Source organism: Camelus ferus, chromosome 9 (assembly GCF_009834535.1).
Source record: "Camelus ferus isolate YT-003-E chromosome 9, BCGSAC_Cfer_1.0, whole genome shotgun sequence".
In the NCBI taxonomy this organism is placed as follows: Eukaryota; Metazoa; Chordata; class Mammalia; order Artiodactyla; family Camelidae; genus Camelus; species Camelus ferus.
Genome location: NC_045704.1, coordinates 60,453,518 through 60,473,617, shown reverse-complemented (window position 1 = coordinate 60,473,617; position 20,100 = coordinate 60,453,518). Strand labels below are relative to the sequence as shown.

Here is a 20,100-nt window from a genome sequence, read left to right as displayed (position 1 = left end):
CTGAAAATTTTTTCATGTACTTATTGGCCATTTGTATATATTTTTGGAGAATTGTCTATTCAAATGCTTTGCTCATTTTTAATGAAGACATTTGTCTTTATGTTATTAAACTGTAAGGCTTCTTTATATATTCTAGATACAGATCCCTTGTTAGGTAAATGATTTGCAGGTATCTTCTCCCATTCTGTGAGTTATCTTTGCACCTTCTTGATTGTGCTTTTTGTAGCAACAAACTGTTTAATTTTAATGAAATCCAATTTATCTATTTTTTTCATTCATTGTTTATTCTTTTGGAATTGTGTCCAAGAAATAGTTGCCTGATTTAAGGTCATGAAGATTTACTCATGTTTACTTCTATAATTTTAGTTCTCCCATTTAGATCTATAGCTCATGTTGAGCTAATCTTTGTATATGGTGTGAGGTAATGGTCCAACTTCATTTTTTGGCTATCCAGTTTTCCCAGTACCATTTCTTGAAAAGACTAGTGTTTTCTCCATTGAATTATCATAGCAACTGTGAGGAAAATCAACTGAGTATAAATGTGGAGGTTTATTTCTGGACTTTCAATTCTATTCCACTGATCTATATGTCTATACTTATGTCAGTACCACACTGTGTTAATTACTGTAGCCCTGTAGTAAGTTTTGAAATGGAGAAATGTGAGTGCTACAACTTTGTTCTTCTTTTTCAAGATCACTGTGGCCATTGTCAGTGCCTTGCCTTTTCATTTCCATATGAAGTTTAGAACTTATTTGTTCACATTTGCAGAAACAAAGCACCACAAAGGTATTTGAGATCTTAAGTAGGATTGAGAGGACTCTGTAGATCAATTTTGGGAGTATTGCTGTCTTAACAGTACTACATCTTCCAGTCCATGAACCTAGGATGCCTTTCCATTTATTTACATATGACACCCCTTTTGTTAAATTTATTTCTAAGCATTTTATCTTTTTAATGCTATTTTAAATAGAATTGTTTTCTTAATTTCATTTTTTTTTGGATTGATCATTGTTACTGTTTAGAAATATAATTCAACATAGATATACAATTTGTGTTTCGATGTTATACCTGCAATATCATTTATTAGTTTGAACAGTATTTTTGTGTATTCCTTGGATTTTCTATATAGAAGATTATAACGTATACAAATAGTTTTAATTCTGCCTTCCAATATGGATACCTTTTATTTCCTTTTCTTGTCTAATTGCTCTTGCTTAAACTTTAATTACAATGTTGAATAGAAGTTGTGAAAATAGACATCCTCATCTTAGAGGAAAGCTTTCAATTTTTGAAATTAAGTATAATATTAGCTATGGGTGTTTCCTAGATGCCTTTTTTTTTTAATTGAAGTATAGTCAGTTACAATGTGTCAATTTCTGGTGTACAGCATAATGTCCCAGTCATGCATATATATAAATATATTTTCATATTCTTTTTAAAGGTTATTATAAGATATTGAATATAGTTCCCTGTGCTACACAGAAGAAATTTGTTTTTATCTATTTTTATATATAGTAGTTAACATTTGCAAATCTCAAACTCACAGATTTATCCCTTCCCATCCCCTTTCCCTGGTAACCATAAGATTGTTAATTATGTCTGTGAGTCTGTTTCTTTTCTAGATGAGTTCGTAAGTGTCCTCTTTTTTCTTTTTTCCTTTTTTTTAGATTCCACATATGAGTGATATCATATGGTATTTTTCTTTCTCTCTCTGGTTTTCTTCACTTAGAATGACAATCTCCAGGTCCATCCATGTCACTGCAAGTGGTATTATTTTATTCTTTTTATGGCTGAGTAGTATTCCATTGTATAAATATACCACAACTTCTTTATCCAGTCATCTGTCTGTCCACTTGTCAATGGACATTTAAGTTGTTTCCATGTCTTGGCTATTGTAAATAGTGCTACTATGAACATTGTGGTACATGGATCTTTTTTAATTAGGGTTCCCTTTTTAATGATAGCCATTCTGACTGGTGTGAGGTGATACCTCATTGTAGTTTTGAGTTGCATTTCTCTGATAATGAGTGATATTGAGCATTTTTTTCATGTACCTATTGGCCATTTGTATGTCTTCAATGAAGAATTTCTTGTTTAGGTCTTCTGCCCATTTTTGGATTAGGTTATTTGTTTTTTTATTATTAAGTTATATGAGCTGTTTATATATTCTGGAAATTAAACCTTTGTCAGTAGCATCATTTGCAAATATTTTCTCCCATTCCATAGCTTGTTGTTTTGTTTTGCTTATGGTCTCCTCTGCTGTGCAAAAGCTTATAAATTTAATTAGGCCCCATTTGTTTGTTTCTATTGCCTGGGTAGACTTCCCTAGGAGAACATTGCTAAGATTAATGTCATATAATGTTTTGCCTATGTTTTCTTCTAAGAGGTTTATAATGTTTTGTCTTATATTTAAGTCTTTAAGCCATTGTGAGTTTATTTTTGTGTATTGTCTATGGTCCCTCATCGATGTCTTTTATCAGGTTAAGGAAAGTATCTTCTATTCCTAGTATGTTGAATATTTTTGTCATGAAATGTGCTGGATTTTGTCAAATATTTTCTCAGCATCTATTGAGATGATCATGTAGCTTATGGCCTTTATTCTATTAATATAGTGTATGAAATTAATTGATTTTCATGTGTTAAATCAAGTTTGCATTGTTTGGATAGATCACACTTGATAATGATGTAGAATCCTTTTTAGGTTGTTGGATTTAGTCTGCTATATTTTATATAAATATGTTTATATTTATAAGATATATTGATCTGCCATTTTCTTCCTTCCTTCCTTCCTTTAGTAGTGTCTTTGGTTTCCATATCAATGTAAACTGATGCTCATAGAATGAGTTGAAAGTGTTTCCCTCTCATCTATTTTTGGAAAGAGGGTATAAATGATTCATAATAAGTATTCTTTAAACCTTTGGTGTAACTCATCAATGAAGCTATTTAAGCCAGTGTGTTCTGTTGTAAATAATTGCTGGGGTTTTTCTGTTGTGCTTTGTTTCATTTTGTTTTGTTTTTTACCTGATTCAATCTCTTGTTTTAGGTCTATTCAGATTTTCTAGTTCTTCATGAGTTAAGTTTTGGTAGTTTGTGTTTTCCTAGGAATTTGTTCATCTCATTTAGATTATCAAACATTTTGCCATACAGCTGTTCATTGTAGTCCTTTATAATCCTTTGCATATCTGTAAGGTTGGTAGTGATGTGCTCTCTTTCATTTCATTTTCATAATTCTTTTAATATTTTATTTATTTACTATTGTATTATTTAATTATTTAATTTTGGCAGTGGAGGGGAGGTAATTAGGTTTACTTATCTTTAGAGGAGGTACTGGGGATTGAACCCAGGACCTCATGCATGCTAAGCATGTGCTCTACCACTTGAGCTATTCCCTCCCCTCATTCAAGTAATTTGAGTCTTCTCTTTCTTTTCCTCCTTGGTAAGTCTGACTAGAGGTTTGTTCATTTTGTTGATCTTTTCAAAAAACCAATTTTTGATTCTGTTTATTTTCTCCAATACTTTTCTATCTTCTATTTCATTATTTTCCACTCTATATTATTTCTTTCCTTGTTTCCTTTGGGTTTAGTTTGCTCTTCTTTTTCTAGTTTCTAAGGTGAAAAGATGGGTTATTGATTTGCAATCTTTCTTCTTTTTTACATTTATAAATTCCCCTCTAAAACACTAGTTGCACCAAGAAGTTCTGGTATGTTGTGTTTTCATTTTCATTCACCTCAAAATATTTTCTAAATTCCCTTGTAACTTCTTCTTTGACCCAATGGTAATTTAAGAGTTTGCTGTTTAGTTTGCACGTATTTAAGAATTCCCCCAAATTTCTTTCTGTTATTACTTTCTAATTTCATTCTCTTGTAGCTAGAGAACATATTTTGTATAATTTCAGTCCTTTTAGATTTATTGTGTCTTGTCTTATGGCCTAGCAAATGGCTATCCTGGAGAATGTTCCATGCGTACTTGAGAATATGTATTCTCTGCTTGCTGGATTGAGTGCTCTATAGAAATCTGTTCAGTCTAGTTGGTTCACAACATTATTCAAGTCTATTATTTCCCATTGATCTTCTACAAGTTGTTCTAGCCATTATTAGAAGTGGAGTGTTAACATTTCCAAGTATTATTGTTCAATTGTCTATTTCTCTTATTAATTCTGTCCATTTTGCCTCATGTATTTGGGGGCTCCATTAGGTGCATGTATGTTTATGATTTTTATATCTCCCCAATGGATTGACCTCTTTTCATTATAAAAGTCTTTCTTTATCTACAGTAACATTTTTTTATTTTAAAGTCTATTTTGTCTGAGATTAGTATAACCTCTTGTATAAGTTTCCTATTGCCTCTGAAACAGATTACTCCAAATTAGTAGCTTAAACAACACAAATTTATTATTTTATAGTTGTGTGGGTCAGAAGTTCGAAAATCAAAGGGTTGGCAGGGCTGCGTTCTTTTTGGAGGCTCTAGGGTAAAATCTATTTCCTAGCCTCATTCAACTTCTAGAGGCTTCTTGCATCTTTAGCTTGTGGCCTCTCCTCCATCCTCATGGTCGGCAGCATAGCATTATGAAATCTCCTTCTTTCCTCCTCCCCTGCTGCCCCTTCATCTCCTCTGCTTGTCATCCACACTCCTGCTTCCATTTTATAAAGACCCTTATGATTAAATTTGGCCAACGTGGATAATACAGGATAATCCCATCTCAAGAGTCTTAATTTAATTACATCTGTAAAGTCAATTTTGCCATGTAAAGTAGCACTTCCACCGGTTCTGGGAATTCATATTTGGGCATCTTTGCAGAGGGGCAGGGACATTATCCATCCTACCCCACCACTTCAGCTTTGTTCACCTGCTTACATGACACATCTTTTGGTTTTACTTTTGACTTTCCAAAATAAAGAGTCATGATATTTCCCCTTTTTCTTCGTCCAGGTGAATCAATTCCAGTGACCATTAACCATTCCTTACATGACATGATTTTGGATTTTTCATCATCTTGAACTTTCCATTCTTGTATGCCTTAAAGATGTTTGAATAATAATCACTGTAAATCAGTAATAAATACTTGCTGAATGCTTGCTTTGTGTCAACCGCTATGCTAACCTCTTGACACAAATTGTTTCATTAGGCCTTACAGTAAACCTGTAAGACAGCTAATATTATCTGCATTATGTGTGAATGAGGAGACTGAGGCATAGAGAGGTTAAAGAACTTGCTAGGGTTTCTTAACCAGCAAGAGGCAGAGCCAGAATTTGAGCCCAAATGGTCTGACTTGGGAGCCTCCCTTTGCATCATTTCTTAAAAATAATATACCTATTCCATTAAATTCAAGTAAGATCTGATTTAAATTTAACCAAAAAAAAAAAAACCCCAGCACATATGATATGATACAATTGTGCAAAATTATTTTTCTCCCATTGCCTTATTATCTCTCCTTCTGGTTGTCAGTGTGAGTAAAGTAGTATCTAGAATGATATTCCCCAAGTGTTGACCATGGTTATTCTGAATAATGGAATTTGGGAGATTTTTGTTTATGGTTTCTTTGCTATTGTTTTTATTTTATTCTCTTGACTTTTTATGTTCCTTGTCTCCTTATAATAAACATGTATTATATTTTTTGTCTTTCTCAATGACCTTATGGAGATAGAATTCATATACATAAAGTTCACTCATTTCAAGTGTATACTTCAATGCATTTCAGTATATTGGCAGAACTGTCAACTATCACAACAGTCTAATTTTAGCACATTTCCATCATCCTAAAAAGAAATCTTGAGCCCATTTACAGTCATTCCCAACTTCCCCCTCCCACTCTATGCCAACACTAATCTACTTTCTGATTCTATATATTTCCTTTTTTGGATTTTTTGTATAAATGAAATGATACAATATGTGGTACTTTGTGTCTGTCTTCTTTCACTGAACATGTTTTTGAGGTCCATTTATGTTGTAGCATGTACTGGTACTTTGGTCTTTTTTATTGCCAAATAGTGTTCCATTGTATGGATATATGCTATGCTACGTATCCATTTATCAGTCTTTAAAGTTAATTTTTCAGCCTTAATGAGGTATAATTGACAAATATATATATATAGTGAGGAGCTGGGGAAGGTAATTAGGTTTATTTATTTTTAGAGGAGATCCTGGGGATTGAACCCAGGACCTTGTGTATGCTAAGTATGCTCTCTAACTGCTTGAGCTATACCCTCCCACTTAAAATAGTATATATTTAAAATGTACAATGTGATGATTTGACATACATACAGTTTGTGAAATGATTACCACCATCAGATTAATTATCACATTTATCACCTCACATGGTTACCTTTATTTTTTAAATCCACTCATCAGTTGGATTGTTTCCATTTTTTGAGTATTGTAAATAATGTTGCTACGTGTATCTCTGTAAACAAATTTTTATGTGGACAGATACTTTTATTCCTCTTGAACAGATACCTAGGAGTCAAATTGCTGGGTCATAAGGTAAGTCTATGTTTAAGAAACTGTTTTTAAGAAACTGTCAAAATGTTTTCCCAAGTAAGTGCGCCATTTTACATTTCCATCAGCAATTTATAAATGTTTCAATTCCACGTTCTCACCAACACTTGCCATTGTTCATCATTTTTATTATAGCTGTTCCAGTGAACGTGAAGTGGCGTTTCACTATGATTTTGATTTGCATTTCTTAATAACTAATGTATTGAGTTTTCTCATATGCTTATTGGCTATTTATAAATCTTTTTTTCAATATGTATTATCTTTACAACAAATAAAACTATTGTTTAAAAAGACTGCTATCTAGCATTGGACATAGTCATGCTGATGACATCTGACCAGCACAGAGGACAGTAAGCGTGGATGCCTATGACTCACACGCTGCACTTTTACTAATGCAGGCAACACGTTGGGCAACTTTTGTAGCGGACACATTTTATTATAGCCTCAAACTAAGCCTGCGGTCAACTAAACACCCCAGATCCTGTTCTCATTCATTACTGTGGAGCTGGGTTTCTCCCATTCTCTTTTGAGCAATTGATTTTATTGAGCTTAAATGCTGGAGCTAACATTTATCCCCATTGAATTTTATCTTGTCAGGGTAGACCCATTGTCACCTATAAAATTATTTTTTCTTAAGCCTGTCATCTCATTTTCTCTGCCTGGCAACCTCATTTTTTATGTCAGAATATCTAAGAAGGGGGATTTTTAAAAATCACTACCTTTTTGTCTTTTCAGAGTCAAAATGAATTCATGCCTTTCATAAGCAATACAAAGACAATTACAGTGCATGAAATTTGTAAAAAAAACTAATAAGTACTTCAAAAATATAACTAATGTAGGAGATCTATAGAAGTCTACATTGTTATTTTTCATAATCAACACAGGGACATATCTCTAATATATGAAAAGTTGTTAAAAGTAAGCACCAACATTCAACTTTGCTTCATAGTGATAACCACTTTTAATGAATTTATGTCTTAAAAATGAGGTTGACGAGAAGAGAAAGATATACAATGTCACTACAATGCAAACATTTCATATATAGGGTATTCTATTACATTTTGAATCTTTCTGACTTCACTCATAGTGGGAATTTTTTTTCTGGAGATGCTGGAAATAATTTGCTGTCACTTTATGCCCTAATTATTTTACCCATAACCCCTTTGCATCTCACCTCTATTTTTGAAAAGTCGTTTGGGTCTTCCCAAACCACTTTGATCTTTTCCCTTCTCTGAAGTTCCTATGCAGAACTGAATTCCTCATTCTTCTCAGTCCAGAGCGTATCCTCCATGGTTTACGCATGGCCCATCTTTGTTTTACTTTCTCCCTTTCACCCTCATCTTCAATTCCCACTTCCTTCCTTTTTCCAGCACCCTCTCTGGTGCATTTAATGTGTGTCCTTCCAGTCTGACTTGTGTATGTTTGTTTGGATAAATGTACATCCACAAGAAACTGTTTCTATGTCTGAGTTTTTAAATTATATAAATAGTATTGTGCTACAAATCTTGTTTTATTTCTTTAATCCTCCAACCTGTTTTTTGAGAGCTACCCATGTGCTACACATCACTGTAGTATAATACTTCTGCCTGTTGCATACTAGTCTATCAAGCACACATTCAGAGTGTACTTACCCATATTCTTCAGGATGGACCCTCAGGACGCCTCCAAAACACTTCCATGAACATCCATGTAAACTGACTATACTTACAGTGTTCTCTATGCTGGTCACAGAAACTAACCATAAAGAGAAATTTGCAGCCTCTCCTTGCGGACAGTTTTCTCTATGGTACGTTCCCAGAAGGGAGGTCTCTGAGTCCATAGGCTCATGAGTACATAATTTCAATAACAATTACCGTATTACTCCTTCCGAGAGCTGCAGTAGTTCACCTTCCCACACCAGTGGTGCAAAGCTTTGTTTCAACTCATTCTCAACAGCACTTGTCAGACTTTATGGTTTTTGCCAGTCTGATGATGTGAAGTCACATCTCAGTGATGCTCTATCGGGCTCTTCTCTGATTGCTGGTCAGATTGATTCTCTTCTGTGACATGCCTATGTATATTCATTGTTCTTTTTTTCCTATCTTTTTACTACTGACTTGTACTAATTCCCTGAACATGTTGGCTGTTAATATCTTACAGATTTTAGGTCTTGCAAATATCTTCTAGGCTGTCACCAGCCACCTGTCGCTGTTAACTTTGTCTATGATGTCCCTCCTCGAACCCAAGCCTTTCATTTTTGATTGTTGTCAAATTCTTCAGTTTATCTCTTGTCACCTTGAACTTGCGAGGTTTTATTTAGCAATTTCTCCACCATCCAAGGGTAAACAGATAGTCCCCAATATTTTCTTCTATTAGTTTTATAGTTTTACTTTCACATTTTGAAGTTTTTTTTTAATGAATCAAGATAGGGATTCAAGTTTATTTTTCTCCATATAGTAAGACTACTTTCTCCCAAATTGTTTTAATAGTCTATCCTTTTACTACACACATCATATACTTCTCATAGATATATAGTTTCATTTTGAGACTTTTCATTCTTTCCATTGATTTGTTTGCTGGTTCGGCACATAAACTTCTTAACTTGAGGTGCTATATTTTTCTCAAATGTCTCATTTTCAAGTAGGATTGTTCCTTCCCTTTGTTTTTCTTCTTCAAAGTTGCTTAGTTACTCAAGAGCCTTTATTCTCCCATATAAAATTTAAAATCAGTTTATCATAGTCCCAGAAACTCCTGCTGTGATCTTGATTGGACTTGTAATGAACTATAAAGCAATCTAGGGACAATTGACACCAGAGCAATACTAAATTGCCCCAGTCATTCATTTAGGTCTTTTCTTTTTTCCTTTAATAAAGCAACAAAGCTCATTTTTTTTTTCTCAATAAAGGTCCTGTAAATTCTTTATTAGGATAATACTAAATACTTTTCTTCCTTTTGTAAATTATATCATATATCATATATATGATATGATTTTATAAATTAATACTGTGTTTTCTATTTGTACTCCTGGGACCTCTTCAGGGTTGCATTTGAGGAGAGGCAGCCAACACTTGAGGCTATATTTAATATCAGTATATTCAAGTACACATTCAATGTCTCTAACCTAATGTTTCACTGGTGACTAGTGGCCCCAGTGAGATCATAATCTTCATTAATATGGCTACTTGCCCATCACATTTCACATTACTTTTCTCAAGATCTAGCCCAGTGCTGTAAATATGCACATAGACAGAAGGAGACAGCTTCAGCCTCAGGGCACATAGTGGACTTGGAGTCAGAAGGCTTGAGTGTGGTCCTTCTATGTCTGACTTTGAACTAGGCCCTAATCCCTGTAAGTGTCTCCTTCCCCATTCCTAATGCAGGATTAAGTTAGCTGTCACAAAAAATTCAGAGGAAATAGATGTATCTTGCACAGAATTTTGCATGTAGAAAAAATACCTGCTATTTGAATCTAAAGGCAAAAAAGATTTAAATCAGCTATAGCCAAAAGAAGAGCACTGGTAAGAAAGAATTATGAGCTCCAAACACTGTTCCCAGTGATTAAAGGTTCCTACCAAATTACTCCAGCCAAGGACATCAAAGACAATTTATAATCCTGTCTCTGAAAACCAAGTGATTTCATCAGAGGTTTTAAAAATTTGTGGCTGAAAGGAGAAGCTCCCACCCCTTGAAGACCACCACTGGTGCTGGGCTTTCTAAAGCAGTCCAGAAAATGTTTACTCTGGGATCTGGTCTTTTGCGTACAGGAGAAAGCTGCTGTGGGTGATGAGACGCTCTTCTACAAAGAGATAATTTGAGCAGAATCCCAAATACATAGAGTTATCTGTATTCAAATGTTGCAGCTCTTCAAGGCATGGTTGAAACAAATGGAAATTCCCCTAAAGCTCTGTTATTGTTCATCTTTTCCACTAGGCTAGAAACTCCATAGGAGCAAGGACCTGGTCTGTCTTCTACATGTGCCTAGATTGGTGCCATGCAGAGTGGACGCTCAGTGAATGCTTTTTGAATGAATGAAGGGAGCCCAGACCCAGAGTGATAGCTCCTTTTAGTTTCCACACATCACACATGGGCATCAGCTGACCTTTGTGGCAGGAAGTGGAATAGCTGGGTGGAACTTGCTATTATAAGCAACTACTCAGTTAAGTGCCATCTCAAGGAGCACTTTGAATTGATCTTCCTGGAACTCCAGCATTAAGAACACACATTAGCCCTGACCTGACTTAACCCCTTAGTTCCAGTGACTCCACACATTCTTGAGGTTATCTTTCAGATAAACTGAATAATCTGAGATAGAGAGTCTATGGCAATGGTCTTGAACGAGTGAGTAATGCAACAAGTGACAAAGTTCTTAAAAGAAAGTTTGAGGCTGTCTCCTTCACATTCTCTTGGGCTTCTCCAGCCTCTGTTCATTGCATACGGTGGGTGGGGTTGGTGGGGAAGGGTTTGTATAAAGTAAGTATCAGTTGTTCTATTTTTCCTTTGCTCCTACCCCTCTCACTTTATTTTTTGAGAGAAAGAATGAAAAGGCTAAGACTGGAAAGATGGTGGCAGGTTTCTAATGAAATCAAAATTCTTTTCTTTTTTTTTTAAGAAAACGATAATGCTAAAACGATAAGGCAAGCCAGTAGGGGGTGTTAAAGATAAAATTACCAGAAGTCAATTGAAATGTAATTATAGGTGATTATTGCATGTTCTCTGTGTCCCTTGTAAGTGAATTGACCTTTAAAAATGAAATTGCTCTTGATTGTTTTTTAAAATCTCATTTTCTGTGCTTCTGAGATTGTTTCCAACTGTTATATGTATATTTTTAAAATCTCCAAATATAGTGTTATAAATAATACTTGTTATAAATAATTCGTTGGGTTATTAACTTCCCCTTATATTTTTAAAATATTCATATTGTATATATCACCATGAATAAACAAATGACATTGCCATAAAATGGAATATTATGCAGAATGGAAATAGTATTTTTAAAGGAAAATTTAAAGATATATAATGATGTCCATTATATAACCTTAGGTTAAAAAAATAGGATATAAAACTGCATATAGAGAATGTTCTTCATTTGTGTTTTTTTATGTTTATAAAATAATGATTGTGGGAGTGTGATTACAGATGAGTTTTATTTTCTTCATTATATTATATAACTATTTCTCTGTAGTTTCCAAACTGTATTCAATAAATGTCACTCTTAGAATCAGAAAAAAAAATGTATTAAAACGCTCAGATATCTTTTCAATCCAATTTAATTTGTCTTTAAAGTATATTTTGAGGTAGGCAGGGGATAGCTATAATTTTTCTACTTTAAAGTGGATATACTGAGCCATCAGGAAATGCCCTGCCTCAAATCACATAATTCATGGTGGAGAACTGGAATCAGAAAGAGAAACCAGCCTCTTGGATTTGCATGAGCCCAATGCAGAGTGCACAGGGCTGGTCCCTTCTTGGAGCCTCGCGGTGGCTGGCTCTCAGGGACTGCCTTCCTGCCACACTGGTTGCACCTGGAGGAGCCCCAGAGGCTGAGCTGAGGGTCCCCTTCCCAAGTCAGCTGTCTCCAGCCTTTTGCCAGGGAAAGGGAAGAATCCTGAAATGTATCTCTGGATTATCACAATTTCTGAATAACTGGATCTATTTGGTTGAGATCCTTTCAGATACAAATGCTGTTGTCAGCGAAGGCCAACATTGCTGTGTTTCTAAATTGCTGGAAGCCTAACTTCAGAATCACCATGCTCTTCTCTCCTTGATCATCTCTAAAGAGTAAGGACTGTGTCTATTCCTTTCCATAGACTCCCCAGGAAATCCGCAATACAGAGACACTACACATTCTCAATACTCATTAACTCACTAACCATCAGCCTTAGAACATTGTACCTTGAGGGCACTAGTTCACATGCAGAACTTGGTGGAAAGTAGATGCAGTAGGCAATGTTTTATTGTCATGTGAGAGGACTCATTCATCAATGTGGGATCTCTAAATTTCCACTTGGAGAATCAGTAAGTCTTATGATCTACTTTCAAGTGGCTCTTTTAATTTTTTGAAGTGCCAAATGACAACTATCTCTTTTAGTCATGGCTCTTGATTTAAAACAAAAAAATTTGATTACCTGGGCTCGCCTTCATACATTTGGCTTCAGCGGGTTCCCAGCACGGCCCAGACATTTGGTTGTTGGTGTATTTGTTTTAAATCTCGTTTAATAATTCTAATGCACAGCCAGGGGTGAGAACTACCAGTTAAACTCTGATTCTTTGCCTCCATGACATATTTAGTATCTATGATTTATCTGATGCCAAGTCTTTGGTCAAGAATGCAACATCCAATTATAAGACAGATCCCATGAGTTAGATCAGATTTAGGATTTTCCATGTGGTTTCCGGAAATGTACTGCAGCAACAGTCAAGTATTGTTGAATTCTGTTTTGTTTTGTTTTTTTTGCTTTGGCAATTCGGAGTCTTTTATGGTTCCATACAGATTTTGGAATTGTTTGTTCCAGCTCTGCGAAAATTGTCATGAGCATTTTGACAGGGGTCACACTGGATCTGCAGATTGCTTTAGGTAGCATGGCCATTTTGATAATGTGGATTCCTCCAATCCAAGAGCACAAGATATCTTTCCATTTCCTTTTGTATCATCTTCAATTCCTTTCACCAACGTTTTACAGTTTTCAGAGTATAGAACCCTCCTTGGGTAAGTTTATTTCTGAGTATTCTGTTGTTTTTGATGCAATGAAAATGCCTATGCCAGTTATAAAATTCTGGTTTTTGAAGTGCAAAAAAAAAAAGAAAAAAAGAAAAAGTGAATGAAGGGCCACAAATGGCAAAATATCCCTCTTTTTATGGGTGAGTTGTATTTCATTACACACATATGCTGCATCTTCTTTATGCATTCATCTACTGGTGTGCACCTGGGATGCTTCCATATCGTGGCAACTATACATAATGTCGCTGTTAATAGGGGGAGTGTATTTATCTTTTTGAATTAATGTTTTTATTTTTCTGGGATTTATGCCCAGGAATGGAATTGCTGGGCCATGTTGTGGTTCTGTTTTTAGGTTTTGGAGAAACCTCCATATTGTTTTCCATCATGGCTACACCAATTTACATTCCTACCAACAGTATACAAGCATTCCCTTTTCTTCACATCCTTGCCAACATTTGTTATTTGTGTTCTTTTTGATGATGGCCATTCTGACAGGTGTGAGATGATATCTCATTGTGATCTTGATTTGCATTTCCCTGATACTAGTGATGCTGAGCAACTTTTCATGTTCCTGTTGGCCACCTCCATTTCCTCTTTTGGAAAAATGTCTGTTCAGTTCTTCTGCCCATATTTTAAATGGGTCATTTGTTTGCTTGTTTGCTTTTTAATTGAAGTACAGTTGATTTTAAATGTTGTATTAGTTTCTGGTATAGAGCATGGATGGACTTGGAGGGCAATATGCTGCATTACTTATATTCCTGTAGGTATGTAAGTTGACGACTCCTGGCGTAAATCCTCTCTATTTCCTTTCCATTACACTTGTTAGTCTGGATATTTTATATTTATCTAATACCCCAGCACCTTCCAAAGAAGCACCTAGGAGAGGCCTGTTTTCTTAAATGTATAGCTCAGTTTAGAGAGAATGACTTCTTTGCAATATTGAGTTTTCCAATCTATGAACATTATTTTTGCATTTATTTAGGTCTTACATCAGTCAGAGTCCAGTGGAGAGATGAAAACCAGACCAGTACTTGAAACAGAAAAAACTTAATATAAAAATTTGTTAACAACTAGTAGGAAGGTGGATAACTACTCAAAAGGGTAGAAGTTGCCTCTAAGGGAAGGAGCCACTGCAGAGAGCAGCTACAACCTCTGGGGCAGAGGGATAGTGAATAAATGAAGATACCTGGAAACTTCAAAGGGCCGCCTTAAAAGGAGCTGAGATTCAGACCTGTTTGTTTATTTGTTGTTTGAAGTATAGTCAGTTTACAGTGTTGTGTCAGTTTCTGGTGTGCAGCACAATGCTGCAGTCATACATATACTTACATATATTTGTTTCCATATTCTTTTTCATTATAGGTCACTGCAAGGTATTGAATATAGTTCCCTGTGCTATACAGTAGAAACCTGTTGTTTATCTATTTTATATGCAGTAGTTAGTATCTGTAAATCTCGAACTCCCAGTTTATCCCTTCCCACCCCTTTTCCCCCTTGGTAACCATAAGTTTATTTTCTATGTCTGTGAGTCTGTTTCTGTTTTGTAAATAAATTCATTTGTGTCTTTCCCCCCCCAGATCTCTTTGGAGGTGTGGCTGCCATAGAAACATTCAGTCCACCAGTGATGGAGAAACAGGAGGGTGTGAGCCACAGGTGAGTTGCAGGAATGACCCACCACTGAGTGGAGAAGGAGGCTGTCAGAGGCATGGGTAGAGCAGCTGGTCCCAGGACTTCCATGATGGTGGGAGAAGTGGTGGTGATGGGTATCACTCACTCGTTGCCAACCTCAGGGTGAAAATTTTCCATATTTCACCAGACTTGTTTTTTCGATGTTTTTAGAGGCTGTGGGCATCACCCATGGAAAAATCAGGATAAAGTTCGCCCATAAAAATGCAACCTTTTATTATCAGTGGGGTATGATTTATGGTAAGAAGGGCAGCCTTCAAAAGGAAAATGAGGTTACCAAAGAAGTCTTTGATACCTATGTTGAAAAAGGGAGGAGTTTTGCCGCTAAACCAACAGCTCTTGCTCAGAAGGCACCGGGGTCACAGATCCCACCAGCCCCTCTGCAGAACCACCCAGAATCAGTACTTCACTGCCCACCACCACTATTCCAAAGTGTGGGGATCTGATTTTCTGTACATTAAGCATGATCCAGAGGCAGGAGTTTTTCTGATGAGACTTTTCAGAGGGGCCAGGAGCAGAGGCTGTTCTGTGTAAAGGCAGAGTCGTGGATAGACAGATGTGGCAGCAGAGAGGGAAACAAGGGTGGGCAAGGGAACAAGGAGATTTGAGAGACTGTCCATTTGGCAAGAAAGATGAAAAGAAAGAGAGAGTAATGCCTCAGAGGCTACAAAATATTAGTGATTCTTGATCAATATGGAAAGAGCCCCATTACACAGAATCTGGTTTGGAAGAAGAACTTGGAACGCGACTGCTTCAGGACAGGATATTGTGGATGAAATAATCTTAGGGCACCTTTTCAAATTTAGGCAAGTGCCCCTTTATTGGATTAAGAAAAGAGATGTGAGCCAGGCTGAGCAAGCAGAAGTGAGCCTGCTGGGAGTTGGAACAGGCCACCCCAGGCTGTGCTGGCTGGCTGCCGCCCCCTTGACCTCTGTTTGTCATCTGCCCAAGCCTTACCCCAGCTCCACACCCAGGCCCTGGCCCCCAAGCTACTGCCCTCTGTGTTCTCTTCCAAGTGCTCCTTCTCCAACAGCCGGCAAAGGAGGAGAAAAGTCTGAAGATGTTGGAGCCAAGACAGCCATGGAGTGGGGCTGGGCACATCACCGAGCAGCTGGAGAAACCCCATATGGGTATGATGCCAGGTCCAGGACCCTGTCACTGGACACAGAACAGGCTTCCCAGGAAACCCTGAGCCTAGGAACCCTGCAAAAATTTTTAATTTAATTCTACCTTGATTCCATTTTGAAAAAAAGAAGAGGCTTCCTTGAACTCACTCAAATTTAAAACAGTAACGTGTGCGTTTGTCTATGTGTGTATGTATGTATGTATGTATGTATGTATACCTGTGTGTGTGCGTGTTCGGATGCAGCTCCCTTAGGTGAGTGAAAAGAGGTTGAGTGAGATTTTTTAGAATGAACCTATATGAGTACACACAGCATCATGGAAAATTCTATTTTAAAAAAGCTGGTCCTTTAAATTACATGTTTTGGATAACCCTCATCTTTTTCTTTGGAAGCAAAACATCTCTGTCCTTGAGTGGATGTTTTCTAGTGGTCCTAAGGCTCAGGAAACAGCATGGTGTGGTGGAAAAAGTAAGGGCTGGGGTCTTGCTGTGACATTAAGCAGGTGGTCTGTGATGCTGGGTGCACATCAACTGGCAGACTCAACTCAAAAGAGGGCAGACCAGGTTATTTGGGGTGTAGAATTCTCATTCCATAAGCTCAGTGTCCTTATGAAACCCATACTCCCCTGTGAGCAAGATTTCTGTCCAGTGCAGAACTTTCCTCGCAACTCAGAAATCACATGTTGCCTGATCACGGCCCCTAACTGCACTCAATTCCGTTGTAGACATTTTAGATTCTGGGAAATGGACTCAAAGGAAGGCATACGGACTTGCTCAAGATCACTCAAGTTCCCAGCCTTCTTCCGTTTCCTTTTAAATCTTGTCCTCGCCAACCCTTCTGCTTACTACCAGCTCTGGCTATGCATGTAAATGGAAGGTACACTTGACCCAGGCAGCCTGGGCTGCTAGCTGCATGCAGAGCTCCTGACTCCTTTTCTTGGCATGTGGGAATCTGAGGTAGGGGAATAGGACTAACCTCATTCCTGCTGCTTGATGGTGCCTCCCTTTGGAGAACAGGGGTGGCTGTTGACCGAAAAGGTTGCTGAGAAGGGCAGGGTGTAGCATCCAGCCTATAGAGAGACCCCTGACATTCCCCTCAGGCTCCCCACCCCTCTCTCCACTGAATAGCTGGAAAGGCTCAGCCTCCTGAATCCTCTAGGAGAGCAAGGTGATTTTACTCACGCATATTTTTATGACATGACTGTCCAAACAGGAAGCCAAAGAATACTGGCTTTCTGTGGTTTTTTTTTTTCTTCTTTTCTTTTTAAGACAGCATGTGGCTAGGAACAGATGAGACCAACATTACTGCTATAATTCTAAATGTCTGCAGCCTAAGAAATTCACCATGCGTTGATAAAGAACGGCTTTTGCTCTTCAGAAATTAAGCTTTCTGCGCTGCACATGGACGGTGAGCCTGTGTTTAGAAGTCAGTGCAGGACCTTAACTGACACTTCCATACCTACCAGGAGCCGCTGATGAGAACCAGGTGTCCTCCTTCAAGCAGAATTCAATTACCCAGATGGCAACTGTTTCTTAATTCAAAACTTTAACATAGCCTTTTTTTTTTCCATTATGAAAAAAAATGAAAGGGGGAAGAGAGTACACTGAATGTGAGCACTTCTGGTTGATGAGAGTAAACGCACCAGAGGGAAGTGGATCCCTGGTCCACGCCGACTCCCTGCAGCTCCAGCCTGCAGCCCAGTGCCTGCAGGATTCAGCTGCTAATTCCAGGAACAAGAGTGATGGTCCTGAAACCCAGCCTCCTCTTGGGTCTGTTCTCAGGAAGGTGTAAGAACTCGCCCTTGCCAATTACCGGTTGCATTAGCAGATGGTATCTTTCTTTCTTTTATTAAGTAAAAAGGAAAAAAATAAGAAAGCCTTTAAATGTGTTAAATTGCATTTGGAGACAATGCTTTCTCCCCCGCTGCGCCAACCACCCCCCGCGCCCCCCCCCCCCCAGAGGTTGTGTTGCATCAGCCCCTGGAGTCCAGCACATGGATATTCAGGCTTCTTATCCTGAAGGCGCAAATTTCTGGCAAGGCCAGTGCTGTGTTTATTTCCCTGTCCTCACCTGCGGTTGGTGATAACCAGGCCAGTTCAGACAGGTGCAGGGTTGCCCAACCTCTGCTTATCCGTCTCCTGCACTCCTTACTCTGGTTTCTGCTACAAGCTGGCTGTATATCTGCAGTCAGGCCTGCTGTTGGATACAGGAGGATCCTGTATGGGGGAGAGGAAGGCCAGCCTAAAGCAGACTCTGCTCTCACTCCCTCCTCCTCTAGACAAATTTTCACAGATGCCTTCATCCTTCCTTGAACCTTACTTCTCCCAGGAAGAGTAGGAATTTAAATCATGACAAGATCATTCCTTACACTTTTTGAAGAGTTACTATGTGACAGGCAACATTTCATTGAGAATATCATGTCAATTAATCTTCATATCAGCTCGGTGATATGGTTACTGATAAAAACAGACTCAAAAGCTTCATGTGAGTCAGAAAGATGCTATTGCTTGAAGGAGGTGTTTGACTGAGATCCTGTTATTTGATCAACTGTTCTGAGTCTGCCATCTTTACCATTACTGCCTCCTCTCCCCCACACCCCCTCCAGGACCGCCACCTCACCATTTCCACCATCACCTCTGCTGCCATTCCCACTACCAGATGCTAAATGTCAAATTGACAGGGAGTTGTCAAAAAAATAAAGAGCTGAAATTTGTTGGCATGGAGACATCTTTTACTTGAACGATATGGACCACTGAAGCCAAACATTCATTCATTTGGCCTCTTACTCCATTCTCTTTATCCTCTAGAGTCCCAGTCTTTATACATGAGATTGGGAGCCAGGTGGCCTGATTTTTCTTTAGTCAGTGAAGCTGCTTCAAGAACCCATCTCTGAGAGAAGGGGAAGCCAACAAAGTCCTTGGTCTGTTTAGAATTCGGTTCAGCAAAAAATTTAGGAAAACTGGGTAAAATGCTGTACCTTCCCAGTAATTGAATCATCTTCCAGGATCAGGGACTTGTAGACTAACAGATTGTTTAATTTATGTCCAAATCCCAGTTTTTCATCATATCTGGCAATTTGAAAACCTCTGTTTGGGGAAAGTAGTGGATAATTGAGATGATAATGGGGATCAAGACATGTATGTATATGCACAAAAAAGGAAGAAAATAAACTTAGCATGCCATCTGAAAGATAGATGGGGAAATGCAGGTGTCTTGAGATTCTGAATTCAATAATACGATTGGAAGAGCTTTGGTAAATGCGCTGACTGTGAAATCTTACCCCTGGATTCTGGTACTCCCAGAGAAATCTTTCCAAAGCACAAATCTGATCATGCCACCTCCCTGCTTCAAACCCTGCAGTGTGCCCTGTGGCCTACAGGATAAAGTCCAGGCCCTCAGAGGGCATCGAAGTCCTCCACAATTTGGACCCTGCTCACCTCTGCAGGCTTCTCTCCTGCTGTGTCCTCTCTCACAATCTGTGCTCTAGCGATTTTAAACTACTAGCCAGTCCTCCAACAGACTGAGTTTGTTTAGGTACCAGAGGTTTCACTCATGCTGCCACTTTTGCTTGCAACTACCCCCATGACAGAAACACGCACACGCACGCACACACGGCTCCATTTAATGAACTCCCATCCATCTTTCAAAAGCCAGCCAAAGAAGCCTTTCCAGCTCTGTGGGCAGAACTGACCACTCCCCGCTTCATGCCCCCACCACACACTGCATTGATAAAGCACCTCTCCCTGGGTTACTAGTACCTCTTTGCATGTCTTTCTTTATGCCAGATGGTAGACTATTTGAGGGTAGGGAATGTGTCTTAGTCATGGTTATATGCCAGCACCAAGCACGGTGCTAGGCTCAGAGTAGCTGCCTGATAATGGCTATTCTGCTTTTTGTTTTTGTTTTTGTCTCGCCTGAACTAGCTCTTACTTCTGTTAAACAGTGTAGAGTGCCAGAGGTAGCAGCTGGAGAGGGGAAGAAAGAGAGGGAAACTTTCTTAGGGGCCTATCAGTAAGAGTCCACATGTGGAGGTTACCCATCAACCAATGGCAGCCTCTGGAGTAAAACCTAAGCTGTTAAAAATGAATTGAGCTGGTTACT

General features: G+C 38.1%; 1 protein-coding gene across 1 annotated transcript in view; it reads left to right on the top strand.

Moving 5' to 3' along the window:
• The window catches only part of MAB21L3 (mab-21 like 3), a 265,078-nt gene that overhangs the window by 240,129 nt on the left and 4,849 nt on the right, over positions 1 to 20,100 (top strand). The window contains exons 19-20 of the mRNA XM_032486969.1: positions 14,767 to 14,842; positions 15,892 to 16,005. The gene's annotated coding sequence lies outside the window, so the exon portion shown is untranslated. The remainder of the gene's footprint in view (positions 1 to 14,766; positions 14,843 to 15,891; positions 16,006 to 20,100) is intronic.